Source organism: Perca fluviatilis, chromosome 20 (assembly GCF_010015445.1).
Source record: "Perca fluviatilis chromosome 20, GENO_Pfluv_1.0, whole genome shotgun sequence".
Taxonomy (NCBI): domain Eukaryota; kingdom Metazoa; phylum Chordata; class Actinopteri; order Perciformes; family Percidae; genus Perca; species Perca fluviatilis.
Genome location: NC_053131.1, coordinates 12635351 through 12650327, shown reverse-complemented (window position 1 = coordinate 12650327; position 14977 = coordinate 12635351). Strand labels below are relative to the sequence as shown.

The window sequence follows — 14977 nt, the reverse complement described above, 5'->3', positions numbered from 1 at the left end:
CTTAGATACATAGGTGTTAAAAAAATGTCCCAGCTGATCTGTTGTTGTGTTTTTGCAATACTTTTTGTGACAAAAATATTTCTCCACTTTGGGCCAGACTGAAATATCTAATATCTAATAAAACCACTGGACAGATTGTCAAGAAAGTTTGTACAGACATTTGTGACCCAGTTAGTATTTAGCTTAAAGACATCCCCACATTATTTCGACAATTTTTTTTTCACAAGTGTGGTGAAACATGATCCATATGTACATATAGGGGTATTTCCTTCCGTTACCATTCTCACCGACATTATTCTTTAACATTAAGCCAATTTTATATTTGATACATAGGTGTGATCTATATTTTTTTGTAATAATAACGGGTTTGCATAACATATTCCCCTGTTATGTTATGCGAAAGAGTATCTGCTTTTAAAAATAATTTACCAAGCTCCAGTTTACACCTCTCAGATATTTTCATACATTTGAGTTACAGAGGTAACCATCAGTTTCTTAAAAAGTCTTATTATAAAGTTTTGATCCCTTTCCCAGGCTGCACCTCTGTTTCAGAATTACAAACAAAGATGGCGGCGGATGGATAGGTAACATGGTAACATGACAGTATATAAGATAGGTAACAGAGTTGCAACGATGCAAACGATGATTACAAAAAGTCTTGAAGAATTCTAACAATACCATCAGCTCAGCGGTAAGTGTTTTTAACCACTTTCTATGTTGTCTTTTAGAGAAACCCATAGGGAGAAAGCGATAGTTAGCTTTGGGGCTAAACATGAACCAACATTAGCTTTCCAGCTAACATCTGCTGATGAACTGTTGCCATAGTAGCTTCGTAAGCTTGGTAGCTAGCTAGCTAGCTAGCTAAGTAAGCTAGCATATAACTTAGAAAGATTGACTATTTTATTATATTTTAGTAATTTTATTAGCATTTTAACAAACAATAACGTTATGCTAAAAAGGTTGTCTTTTCTTTAACCTTCAATTTCACGACATTCAAAAAAATAATAACAGGAAATAACTAAATACAGCTCCAGCAGAGAAACACATAGGCAGTAATATCTAAAGCTGCAGGACCTTAATTTGGCCACATGATGGCCCCTTTTCACCAAAAAAGACATTCATAGACCATGAGGACACAGGTTGATCCTGAATCATCAGTCTGCATTAATAGATTTGTTTGTTAAGTGAGCTGTTTTAGTGATTGGGCTTTATAAGCAATGGGACAAAGATTGGCTTAAAATATAACTTGGTATGCAGGAAAGTTGTATGGTTTTATGTGAACCAACATGCCCTCTCATTTCAGTCAATATTTAATGTTATCTCCTCCTTGATTTGAACATGTCATGCATTTATGAGAGGCTGCCATTCCAGCATTTTATAAGCATAATAATAAAAATAAAAAAATCAGCTCATTTATTATAATGCTGCCATGACAAGACCTCCATTTGTTTTCAGTCGAGGCCTCAAGCAAAAAATGTCTACCTCCTCCCTGTCTTACTGCCGCACCTTGTGTCAGATAGTGGGAATCTGGGTTATTTACGTGTCTTGGCAAATCCTCTAATAGGCTGCAAGTCCCCTGCGGCTCCGGGGCCCTCCACTTAAGCAATGCTTACCTACCTGTATGAGGGTGTGTCCGCTTCACACACTCCGATGCCCTAATGGCATGGACCTACTGTGGCCCTGCCTCATTTGGCACTAACAACATGTGGTTTCATCGTGCATCCTCCAATCACTCACTCGCACTCCAAATATGGAGATTCACAACCTGTAATCTGTGATGTGGAGATGACAAGTGTCCTCCCCTGAGGCAGATCTTAGGGCCTGCTTTGTGTGCATGCTGTCATGTGTGTTAAGCTTAAGTTTCACCAGGCTTTTATTGTGTGACTTCATTGTTCTCAGTGTCAGGTTTTCAGTTTCCTTAACATGAAGTACAAATGAATACTCTAGATGTCTAGGGATTAATATAAAATGCCCTTAACAGTTTGTGCTCTGACCCCATTGCAACTACATGGGGAGGAGAAACCTGAACACTTTTAACAGACTAATAATCAGTTTGGCTACAAATTATGATGCCCCATTTAGCAGTACATGTTTTAATAAGAAAGAAAATTGTAAAAAAAGATGATGCATCGGCTTGATGCGCCTGATGATCTTGGGTTAAGTACTCAGATTGACTTGATTATGGAAGAGGTATTTAGATACTTTTACAATACATAATATCTATATTTGTCAAAATAAATGTTTCTTGTTTCATCTCTGTCTTAACCTCACCTGTCAAAGTGACCACATGTTCTTTAACAATGTAAAAGTCCTGCATTCAAACTCCTACCTAAGTAAAAGTAGAGAAGTAAAATGTACAGATTATTAAAGGTAAAAGTAGCCTACTTGTAATGCAAAATTCTGTTGTAGTATTATGTCTTCAGAAATCGGAACTTCAATTTAATATATTTGTATTGTGATATTTAAGTGTGAGTGTGCAGGTGTGAGGGCACGATAGTGTGTTTTTAAAGTCTGTTGGACAGTTGAATGTCCGCTTGGCATTGGAAGGTGGTGGTGCGTGTGACAGCGTCATGGTGCATTTGTTGAGCGTCAGTGAGGGTGTGGTGGGTGGGTGGGTGGTGGGAGGGGGGTGGGCAGCAGAGGTTTGGAGGTGGAGGGCGAGTTGACAAAATGAATAGTTCCATCAAATCAGGGCAAGACCTTAACATTTGCATTTCCACTGAATCAGAGCCTGCGAAGAAAGAGCCCTCCATTGAGGGGAAACTTGTTTGACGTGTGAATGAGCGAATGCGTCAGGCCTTTGCCGAAACACATTCATGCCTTCACAGATTTGGACAGAGTCTTGGTCTTTCGCTTAGATCCTGCTGGAAAACTCAGGCCTTCTTTAGTCACTTTTTCCCCCCATGTTGGCTGCCTGGCAGTCAGGCCCTCCTGCAGTCAGGGTTGGACTAGCGGCGGAGGGAGAGTGGGCTCGTTGATCACACACTCTTCTTCCTCTTGACCTTACTGTACTGGATGTCTTTACCCTCCAAACAAATCTTCTGAAATAAATAAATCTAAGCTAAAGACCTATCTTTTTGATGTTGCTTTTCTTTAAATAATCTATTTTATTAACTTTCATTTCTTATACTGCACTGTAACTTTTATTCTTATACTGCACTATCAATTTTATTCTTGTCTTTTAATGTTTTTAATTTGTTTATTAATGTTTTTAAATTGTTTTCTAACTGCTCTTTAATGTTTTATGTAAAGCACTTTGAATTGCCCTGTTGCTGAAATGTGCTATACAAATAAAGCTGCCTTGCCTTGCCTTGAAATAGCCACCAAGCATCAAACCGGAGATGTCGAAGAAGATGAACCCCACCCACTTTTGGCACTATTGACTATTTTCCAGAATAAAGTTTGCTCACCTATTTTCTCATGTAAATTCATACCACATCAAACTAAGCAGCTTTAGAACAATATAATCTAAGTTTAAGACCTGTATGTACAAGATGTTTTTGTGTCATCACAACTAGTCCAACTGGTCCAATAAGCATCTTACGCAAGCGTGATGAGGAAACCTAAAACGTCTTTTTCAGTGAAGTAGGAGACCTCTTGTATCCAGTAGTTGAAATATACATATAATGAAAATATAGAAAGATATACTATAAATTAATCTAAGCAAATTCTAACCAGGTAATGGAACTTTTCTTGTAGAAAAATCATATTGGACATAGATGATTATTCCATGCAAAGTAGGCCATGTCATGTGTCTTACAAAATGTCTGGAGAGGGCGTCTTTAATGCTTTTAAAAATTATTTTTGAAAGTAGTTTCCTTATGATGATATTCATTTTTTTAAATTGTATTTCATGCCTTTTATTTTGACAGCAACATTAGAGAAACGACGGAACATAAGGGGAGAGAGAGTTGAGGAATAACATCCCCTGCCCTGCAGCGAGCCACACAATGAGCTTCACTTTGCATATGCTGGTAAGTCCTTCATGTGACGGACATTACAGTAATAGTATTTTGCCATAGCTCATACAGCACAGGAATACATGCAAGTACCTAATGCTCCTTCAACAGGGACAACACATACACAACAGAAGTATTTGGGGAAACAAGAAATAAATACAAAAGTAAACTTTTATCCAACAAGCTTCCTTTATACGGCTCTCTGCATTGCTTGCGTTACGACAAATTGATAATTTTCTACAAACTCCGAGAGCAATCTTTTCTTTCGCTCAGGTGTTGTTCCCTGAGGTAACTGCTAATGATCCATTTCCTGTCTCAAGGCATGTGAAATGAGACGATGATGTGCTATGAAATGACAGATCCTGAATGGAAATTGTCCATATTTGGGATACGTCTCACTCTGCCTCTCAACCTGCCAGTTAGTAAAATTACACATCATGATATCTGGCAGGGCTCCTAGGTAAAGCCACAACAGTTTGATGTTGACAGTTTGAACATGTGGCCGGCTGTAGTGCTCCAGAAAACCCGCCGTTTTGTCAACAGTCACGGCTTATCTCCTGCGAGGATTTGCATAACGAGAAGGAAGAGCACTTTCCCACGCTGCTTTACATGTATTTTATTTCAACAGTAGATGTTGAAATAGAAGTGTGTAGAGGAGGAGCTTTTCCCAGCTGCCTCTAATGTAGTATAACTCAGTTAAGTAGTTAACCATTGAAGATAGTGTTAATAACTTAACTACCATTTTCAGCCCTGGTTAAAAGTGCTTTTCATAATCATGCAGCATTCAAACACACACAAACGGATCTAAGCCTGAGGTCAATATGGAGAACCTGCCAAGACCAACATGTTCCACCGCCCTGCCTATTTCTGTGCTCACTGTTTTCCGTATATTCAACTTAGTTTGCACTGTAAATAAGAAATGTATAACATCCTGGATTACAGTATATCAGATAATAGGGAAATGTTTGTGATGCTTTGATTCTGTATTAATTAACGCCTCCAGCAGTCAGTCTCAATGCACGTACCGAACTCCTAATATTCCCATAACAGGAGTGGATGGAAACGTGCATTCATTTCAATTTTCTTTTGCAGATTTTCCAGTAATTCAGTTAAAAATGATACTGAGTTTGTATTGAAACTTGGCTTGTGAGTTGTTGGCAGTTCCACTAAAAAAGTTCCCCTCTAATCACGTGGTTTCATTTAGAGGACAATTCCGGCGCAAAATGAACCTAGGGGTTAATAACATACAGTATGTGTACCGCCAATCTTCGCCATCTTGGAAAACAGTCATAAGCAGTCGAATCACGAACACTTTGTTTGAGCTATGTTACTGGTTACTGGTTGCACGGCGTCTGTGGTTCGACTGCTCATTTTGCAAGATGGCGCCCGCATGTAAACATGAACGCTACTGTCTTTATAATGTATCTTTTTAATAAACTGTCTGTACACTTACAAAGTTCTCAATGCTTCGGTTTGCATGTAGGGACCCTCATTATGCTAGTGTTGAAGTGTGGTGCTATTTTGAGCCTTGTTAGTGGTATAAAATAGAGATTGACCCTCTGCCCCGAAAGCTAGCGTTAGCAGCTAACCACCAGTTTGTGGTAGCTTGTTTCAAGCTAGAGAAACCTTTGATTAGCATGAAAACAGATCCCAGAGAACGATCGACTCGATACACATATGTTATTAACCCCTAGGTTCATTTTGCGCCGGAATTGTCCTTTTAAAGCTTTAGTGCGTAACTTTTTTATAATAATGAGTGTCCGTTACATTCAAGCCATTGCCGAATGAGTTGCTACAAAGCTAATTAAGACTGTCCGCTCCACACCACTCTCTCTGTATTTCTCAGCACAGCTATGTTTAGAAATTGTTGTCGTCCAGCGACTTTCGCGCGCAGAAACTCGAGTGAAGATAATGACCTCTTCTGAAGAGTCCATCATGTGTTTTTTTTTAATCCTCCGTGTCCTCCTTGGCTACGTAGCGGCTGTGTGGAGGACGGGCGGGGGTGAAGCGTGATCACGGAAGGCTTGTATCATGTGGACGCGCCGACAGAATTGTTGTCATTACTTAGAATTCCTCATGGGGGAGACAGAAACTACGCACTATAGCTGTTTGAGGCCCAAAGAACATTTGTGCAGCAGGACATTGTTTTTTCTTCGTTTTCCTACCACTGAGCATTTCCGGATCCCTCCAAATTTATCTTGTGACCCTTTGGAGGGGCCCGACACCTCAGTTGGCTACCACTGGACTATACTACCAAACTGTATACGTTTATAAAATAGTTAAAACTAGCAGCGCCTCGACAAGCTGCAACAGTAAAGTGAGTACTTTTACTTGAGTACAGGATCTGAGCACTTTTTTCCACCGCTGGTTTTCCTTCCTGTCCCCCTCCCTTGTGATGTTTCCCTGCCCGAGGTGTCCAGGACAATTAACAGCAGCTCTGCTCTCCAGGTACGCGGCAGAGTGTGAATTATGGTAATAGCTTCTGGCAGGAGAGAAAATAAGAGCAGTTATTAAAATGAATGTGCTGCTGCTGCTCCTCCTGCAGTCCAGGGGTACGGCTGCAGGAGGAGCTTGATCTGGGTTTCTTTGTGCACTATGGTCCCACTCAACATCTATTCTATCCAGAGGGCTTCAGTGTGCATGTGTATGTGTGCACATGTGTCATCCCTGCTTAATCTCAAGTCCAGCCTCCTTTCCATTTGGCCTTTTGCAGATGCACGTTTTTTTGGGCACTGATCAGAGTGGCGTATTTGTCCAACGTAGCTGATGCCAGCTTCCCCCTCAGTCCATCAGGCCCAAGGGCCCCAGTCTGCGTTGTGTCTTAACATGGTCCGCTAAGCTTCAAACAGACGCCACACTGTACTGGAGGCTGGATCCTCGTTCCATACTTTGAAGTGGGAATCCTTGCACTAAGCACATTCTAACGTCATCATAGTTTGGTTTTGATGCCTTGATGGGATCCAAATGTCGAGGCTGGCTCTGTTGTACTGGCTCCTTCTGAACTACACATTTTACTTTGGCTGTTTCTCCTCAGTAAATATGACCTCAGACAGTCATTTGACCACCTAAGCTGCAGTGACTGGCTTGTCATGCTCCCGATGTGTCTTTATGTCTGTTTGAATTAAAAGCAATTAGTCCCATTTTATTATTTGCTGGCTGAGGGAGGAAGTAAACATTTAAACAGTATAACTCCAGTCGAAACTAATAGTAGCAGGAAGTGGTGGAAGGGGTGTTTTTCCCGCTCATTCCTGCCTCTCTGTGTGTAACTAAGGTCCGCCAGGAGCATTGGGAACAAATTGGCTCCGGGTACAAGCAAACTGTCACCTCCATGTTATTGCCGAACTGTATTTAACGGAATTACTGTCACATCGCCTGTCTGTTTACACTGATGACAGCTGCTAGTGCACAAACACTCACACGTGTGTGTCTGCACAAACAATATTTTATAATTCAAACAATCACAGATAAGAATCTAACCGTATTACTAGCTAAACTGCTTCCCGGGCTTCTCGTTGCATAAGCCTCCACGCTCATCATCTGCCCATCATGTTTTCCGACAGTAGGAGAAGGACTTGCCTGTAGAGGGAAATGTTTGTGTTTTCCACGTGAAGCGTCCAAGCTGCTGGCAGTAGTGGCGGTGGCTGAGTCTGACACAGGCCTCTTGATGAACTCCAGGATGCTATTAGTTTGAGTGACTGTGTGTGTGTGTGTGTGTGTGTGTGTGTGTGTGTGTGTGTGTGTGTGTGTGTGAGTCTCTGTTTGCTCTTATTGGCTCGTTGCCTCTGTACCTACCACTCTGAAGCCATGGCCTTTTTTTTTTTTTTGCCATGTGTAGCAACACCTGATGGGGCATTTGATATAGAAATAGACCCACAGCTGTAGTATTACTTTAGCTGTGGGTTACAGTGGTGGGGGCTAACTAAGTACTGTAATTAAACCTACAATAATTGATTTCATTGGCTAGGTGGGGGCAGAGGAAACAAGTTGTAAAGAACTTTTTTAGCAACAGTTCCCTATTTACCGTACACACCAAGCAGACACAGAGCAACATTATCATTCGTTTGGACTCACGTTTCTAGTCACATGATGAATTGAAGTCCAAATTTCACTCTCCTTTAGCTCTGTTTTTGGTCTCTGTCATCTCCTGAGGGAAACATCTGTGTCTTTAGCTGCTAAATGCTCCACTGTGTTCACCGGCTAGTTTCTAAGTGTGTCTGTGCTGAGCAGGTTCTCTTAAAACAGCTGCCTGCTGTGGCCAAAATTGGTGCTATGATAGCGGTGAGACTGAGAGTGAACCAAAACCGTAAAGTTGCAGCCGGACAGCTAAACAATGAGCTGAAACTCATTACAAAGCTCTGTAAAGCCGTTGGGGAGCTGCAGATTGAGGCGATAGTTCACACTAAGTTCATCAAGCATCTGTGCATACTTATTTTACATTGTCATTTAATACATCATTATTATAAATAATATTGATTATAGCTGCTTCAAAGTGTCAAAGCAAAATTCATCATGCTGAGCGGCCCCTTTTAATAGTCTTATACATACTGTATTATAGGATGTGTTTATGATAATGTATTAATCAGTTTCTGCATAGTCAGTAGTAAGGCTAGACCGATTATCGGCCCTGGCTGATTATCGGGCTGTTTTTTGGCAGTTTGCAGATTATCTGTATCTGTGTTTTATTTGTCTGATAACCGATAAAGTAAATTAGTTAAAAAGTGCGCTCCTTTGGCTCAGCTACAGCTCTGTGTCCCTCTGCTTCGGTTTCACTCACCACTCTGACTTTAATGTCCCGCTCACAACTCTATCTGACAATCTTTTACTGGGTATTACGTTTATTAATTTATTAAATAATTGCTTAAAGCATTTAAACAAAGTTTTGTGTTGGAGTTTTTAACGTTCCAAAATCTTAATTTTGACTTAAAGATTTTCATTTTCACTGTACATGCATATCGGTTCCAAATATTGGTTTCATTAACTATTAATAATCAGTATTGGCCTTGAAAAACCAGTATCGGTCGATCCCTAGTCAGTAGTACTTATACTTTTGACTTAGAGTATAGCTATTAGCCTAATACTTCTGTACTTTTACATGAGAATTAGATTTGAATTGCAATTGGACTTTTTTTTTTTCTTTTAATGGAGTGGTATTGGTACATTTATTAAAGCAAAGTGTCTGAATATGTCTACCACCACTGAGCACAGGCACCCGTGTAGTCTTACTTCTACGACTTTACATCAACATCTTAACCGCAGCGCTCCAGCCATTTCAGCTCATACCTTTATCTCGGTGGGTGAGCACTGCAGCTTGTAGCCAGGCCAACTGCTGCTTTTAGTTTTCAGTGTTTAAACTTCAGTTTTATATGCAAAACGTGCGTTAACCCAAACATGGTGCGGCCTGCTATGTAAACCGCCGAGGGGCTTGTTGCCGCGTGCGTGGAGAGCCGCTGTACAGGAGGCTACAGTGCGGCTGCTGTTTGTGCAGGTGTGCTTGCAAAATGACGTCTTATTATGAAATATGCTGGACCTTCATAGCCTTTGTTTTTTCAACCATTTGGTGTGGTGAAAACCCCCCATTTGAGAGTCAAGGAAAACAGTGTGATTTCCGGCGGGGGTCTATTCTGTGGTTTAGCCCCCCACCCCGACCCCTCTACCTCCTTCAACCTCTCAAGCGGGTGAAGCAGAGAGCAGAGGGGGCACAGTCAGCGTTTATTTATAGAGAGGCTACTTTCATGTGTGGACTGACAGCTGATATTTCCAACATTAAGCTGTGGGCAGCCTCTGAGACACCTGGGAGCTCTGCCTGGCTATTGCTCCTCTCACAGCGATGGAGAGAGCTGGTACTGTAGCTGGCAACAGGCCAGTCAGGAACTCTCACTTCTCATGTACATGTGTACATCATAGAGGGAGACATCTTCATTTGACGAGTAACACGGGGAGGGGGGGCTTCACATGATTACCTCCCCACAGGTACCAATTAACTAATAATGACTGCAGACTCCATTTTACTTTGTTCTTGAATTGTAAAATAAAAGGGTTTACTTTAATGATATAGCACTTTTCAAAAATCAAGTGCTTACAGACATATAGCAGTGTTTCCTTTTAGGATTCTTTTTAGCAGTGGGGGCACAGGTCTGTCTGAACAACACCAACCTCCCCCCCATCCCAAATCAACACAACAGTATGTGGAGTTAAACTGGACGGGCCCAATAACCTCTGAATAGTTCTACTTGTTAAATTGCAATGGGAGCGGCAGCCAACGGGGGGGGGGCATTATGTCAGCAGGATCATTTAAAAGGCAACTGCGACTACATTTTTTGTACAGCCCTATTTCTGATACTGTGGTGGCAGAAATTTTGCCATGGTGGGCCGCCACTACAAAATCAACATAGAGGAAACACTGATATAGTAAGCGTAAGAGGAGGTTAAAACATTCATTCATGGGAGCACAAAACAAGTACTACTATACAACAGTTAGGTTACAAGAGAATAATGTGTAAATAAAAACAATAAATAAATAAACTGAAATAGCAAAATTAAAAGCCAGTGTAAAACTAAGTATTTCTTTAAGAAAAAAAGACAAACGAGATGGTTCCAGCTTCTTAAATATGAAAATTTGACTGCTGGTCGATTCATCGCGAATATAATTGACAGAATAGTTGATTGTGAAAATAATCCTTACTTGTTGCCCGAGTTGTAATCATATCAAATATGTCTTCATATTGTATGTAATTGTCAGACGTGAATGTTTTATTAGTAGTAATTGAATGTATTTATTCACTCTCATGACAACTGAGCACCCGCTGATGAAGGCCATGAAATGCAGCTGAAAGCTTGGGAAGAAATCTAGAAAGTTGACCTTAAGATGTTGAGAATGAACCATCACGCTTTTTTGTTTTTTAACTAGTACTTATAAACGATCACAGTGAGGAAAATGTCTGTAAATGATTTGCTCACAATCATCTATCTCATGATTACAGCCATGTTATACTTTCATTACAGTCATGTGTTAACTGTTTACATGTTAATTATTGAATCACTACTGAATAGCTTCATTGTTTATTAATGAATACAGTTGTACTTAAAGTAAGTCTTTAAATGATCTTACTGTATGTCTGTTTACAACTGCATTTGAATGTGTTATAAACCATTTATCATGTTAACAATAGCAACGACGTCAGGGTAAAAATGCACGTTTCTCCGTCCACAAAAAGGGTCAAGTAGCAAAAAAAAAGTCTAATTTGGCAGCAACAAAAACAACATCTGCTCGGTTTAGTCATGTTGATGTTGGCGCAGAGCTCAGCGTGGTTTGTGTAGTCCGACTGTGGTCCTCAGCTCGCCTGTTGCCCTCATGGGAGCTTCCCCTTCCTCTTACCCCCCTGCCTCCCCTGCCTCCCTTCTCCCCTATTGCACTTTATGCTGCAGTTAAGTTATTTTACATCATGTCTACTCCCCACAACAGCCCTCCCCCTTTCTACAAATCTCTCTTGTCATTATGAAAATAGTGCTCTGCTGCAGCTTTGCACGCCAGCGTCTGGCGAGAGAATGGCCCCTCTGTGGACGTGGAGTTTGGTACGGTGTGTCTGTAAAAGTGTGTGTCATGGTGTGCGTTTCATGGAACAGGAGAAGGGAGATGAGTGATTGCTCGCAGGTGACTGCAGCACAAGTTGCTGGATAGGAGTCGTTTTGAGTGTGACAAGGCAAAGTTTCCAACGTCGGGTGTAATTAAGGCAAACGGCTGGGGTCAGAGCTCAGGTGTGCGTGTAAAAGCCCTGAAAAATGGGCTTACAAATCAATACAAATGCAAGCACAGATTGCATACTGTATACTGCTCTCTCACGCCCTGTACTGTGTACTATTAAGTATCAAATCATTGACAAACAGCACTGTAATGGAATTATGGAAATCCATATCAAAACGACAGCTCAGCTTGGCAGTTTAGCTGTGGGCACAGCTGTCTAAATCTCCTTTCAACTAACAGTACTTAAGCAAAACCCATGAGCAATAAAATTGCAACAATGAACCAAATATTGTTCTAGTATACCAAGCGCTTGTTAGCCTGTGGATAATCTTCCTGGCTGCTTAAAGAGTTCAAGACTTCCTGCTGCAGTTTGGGTGATGGTTAGACAACTCTTAGTACCTGTTAGTACTAGTAATTGCTTTGGAAAATTATTTAAATATTTTTATCATCTCCAGGTCATTTCTTTTTTCTGCTACTGTCATGACATACACACGGGTTGATCGATTTTTGTTTATTTACTGTAAGAATGATACACCTTTAGCATCAACACACATTTCACAATAAGTGAGATTTAACAGTAAGTAATAACAGTAAGTATTGCTTTAAAAAAAAAAATTACCAGCTTTTTGTAGCCTATAGCTTAATATAGTTTTCACTCAATACCCACACATCCTGTAAAAAGTCTCTGTACTCTTATAGGCTGAAAGGTGCGCTAAACTTAATACTCAAACACCTGGAAAATGTAATATAATAATAGTTTGATATACAACCCGAATTCCAGAAAAGTTGGGACGTTTTTTAAATTTTAATAAAATGAAAACAAAAAGACTTTCAAATCACATGAGCCAATATTTTATTCACAATAGAACATAGATAACATAGCAAATGTTTAAACTGAGAAATTTTACACTTTTATCCACTTAATGTGCTCATTTAAAATGTAATGCCTGCTACAGGTCTCAAAAAAGTTGGCACGGGGGCAACAAATGGCTAAAAAAGCAAGCAGGTTTGAAAGGATTCAGCTGGGAGAACATCTAGTGACTAATTAAGTTAATTGATATCAGGTCTGTAACATGATTAAAAATTTGACATCGTTGTTGGAAATCACGGACGCCGTGTCCTCCGGGCTAAAGAGGAGGGAGACCTTCCAGCATGTTATCAGCGTTCAGTTCAAAAGCCAGCATCTCTGATGGTATGGGGGTGCATAAGTGCATACGGTATGGGCAGCTTGCATGTTTTGGAAGGCTCTGTGAATGCTGAAAGGTATATAAAGGTTTTAGAGCAACATATGCTTCCCTCCAAACAACGTCTATTTCAGGGAAGGCCTTGTATATTTCAGCAGGACAATGCAAAACCACATACTGCAGCTATTACAACAGCATGGCTTTGTCGTAGAAGAGTCCGGGGGCTGAACTGGCCTGCCTGCAGTCCAGATCTTTCACCTATAGAGAACATTTGGCGCATCATTAAACGAAAAATACATCAAAGACGACCACGAACTCTTCAGCAGCTGGAAATCTATGTAAGGCAAGAATGGGACCAAATTCCGACACCAAAACTCCAGCAACTCATAGCCTCAAAGAAAAGGAGAAAAGAAAAGAAAAGGAGATGCTACACCATGGTAAACAAGCCCCGTGCCAACTATTTTGAGACCTGTAGCAGAAATCAAATTTGAAATGAGCTCATTTTGTGCATAAAATTGTAAAATTTCTCAGTTTAAACATTTGCTATGTTATCTATGTTCTATTGTGAATAAAATACTGGCTCATGTGATTTGAAAGTCTTTTAGTTTTCATTTAATTAAAATTTTAAAAACGTCCCAACTTTTCTGGAATTCGGGTTGTATCTTTTTGGGCCAGACTCGGGCATACTGAGGCAAGGCAAGGCAAGGCAGCTTTATTTGTATAGCACATTTCAGCAACAGGGCAATTCAAAGTGCTTTACATAAAACATAAACAAATTTAAAACAAGAATAAAATTGATAGTGCAGTATAAGAATAAAAGTTACAGTGCAGTATAAGAAATTAAAGTTAATAAAATAGATTATTTAAAGAAAAGCAACATCAAAAAGATAGGTCTTTAGCTTAGATTTAAAAGAACTGAGAGTTGCAGCGGACCTGCAGGTTTCTGGGAGTTTGTTCCAGATATGTGGAGCATAAAAACTGAACGCTGCTTCCCCCTGTTTAGTTCTGACTCTGGGGACAACAAGTAGACCTGTCCCAGACGACCTGAGAGGTCTGGGTGGGTCATAGTGTAGTAGCAGATCAGAAATGTATTTTGGCCCTAAACCGTTTAGTGATTTATAAACCAGTAAAAGTATTTTGAAATCAATTCTTTGAGGCACTGGAAGCCAGTGTAAAGACTTCAGTACTGGAGTGATGTGATCCACTTTCCTGGTTTTAGTGAGGACTCGAGCAGCAGCGTTCTGAATCAGCTGCAGTTACTGAGGAAACATAACACTTAAACTTACAACTTTAATATTTTTAGTGTTAGGGTAACATAAACATAAAACACATTAAAAGACAAAGACACACTTTACAACTGCCGCTGCCAGTAAATCATTAAAAAGCCTATGTTAGGGCTTCTGTCACATCCTCTCATGCCGTGCAGTACGACTGGAAAATGCCACAAAATCTCCAAGCTCACAGGACACAGAAATAACAGAGACATGATCTGACCTGTTAGGTGAGCATGTGTGTCTGAGTCTATGCCAGTTCCTAATTGTCTTTAATCCTCATCTATCATCTTGGCAGGCCCTTCCCTCCATGCAGCTCCCTGATTGGCTGAGAGCCAGTGGACAGACAGTACACAGAGTTCACAGCCATTGTGATGTAACAGTGGGAACTCTACCTGAGGGCTTCCTTTTGTCTCTCCTGAGCTGCTTTTGACCCCGTTAGTCAGCATGCTTTGCGTTTAGTGAGTGATATAGTCTGTACACACACAAACACACACCCTTCAACCTTTTCATTAGCACTCACAAGCCTCCTTTAATGTTTGCTCTGGCTGTTCTGACATGTCAATCACACAAGCAGGCGGGCACATACACACAGACAAACATAGCACACACACACATACACACACACTTACACACTTACACGTAGACTTTGACAAGTGACAGAGGTGGAAAAAAGGTTGTGCAAACTGGAATTGCCGGTTTTGGGGCTTTCAACAGAAACAGCAGTGAGTTGTGTGAATGGCTGCCCAAGGGTTGGATGAGTAAGCTGGTTTGTCTCTTTGTCTGTGAGTTCATCACTGACCTCATTCTTTAATTTCCCTG

At 40.6% G+C, this 14977-nt stretch overlaps 1 protein-coding gene across 1 annotated transcript in view; it reads left to right on the top strand.

The window, feature by feature from the left end:
- Positions 1-576: 576 nt before the first annotated feature.
- The window catches only part of plekhh1 (pleckstrin homology domain containing, family H (with MyTH4 domain) member 1), a 210329-nt gene continuing 195928 nt past the window's right edge, over positions 577-14977 (top strand). The window contains exons 1-2 of the mRNA XM_039786894.1: positions 577-691; positions 3873-3974. The gene's annotated coding sequence lies outside the window, so the exon portion shown is untranslated. The remainder of the gene's footprint in view (positions 692-3872; positions 3975-14977) is intronic.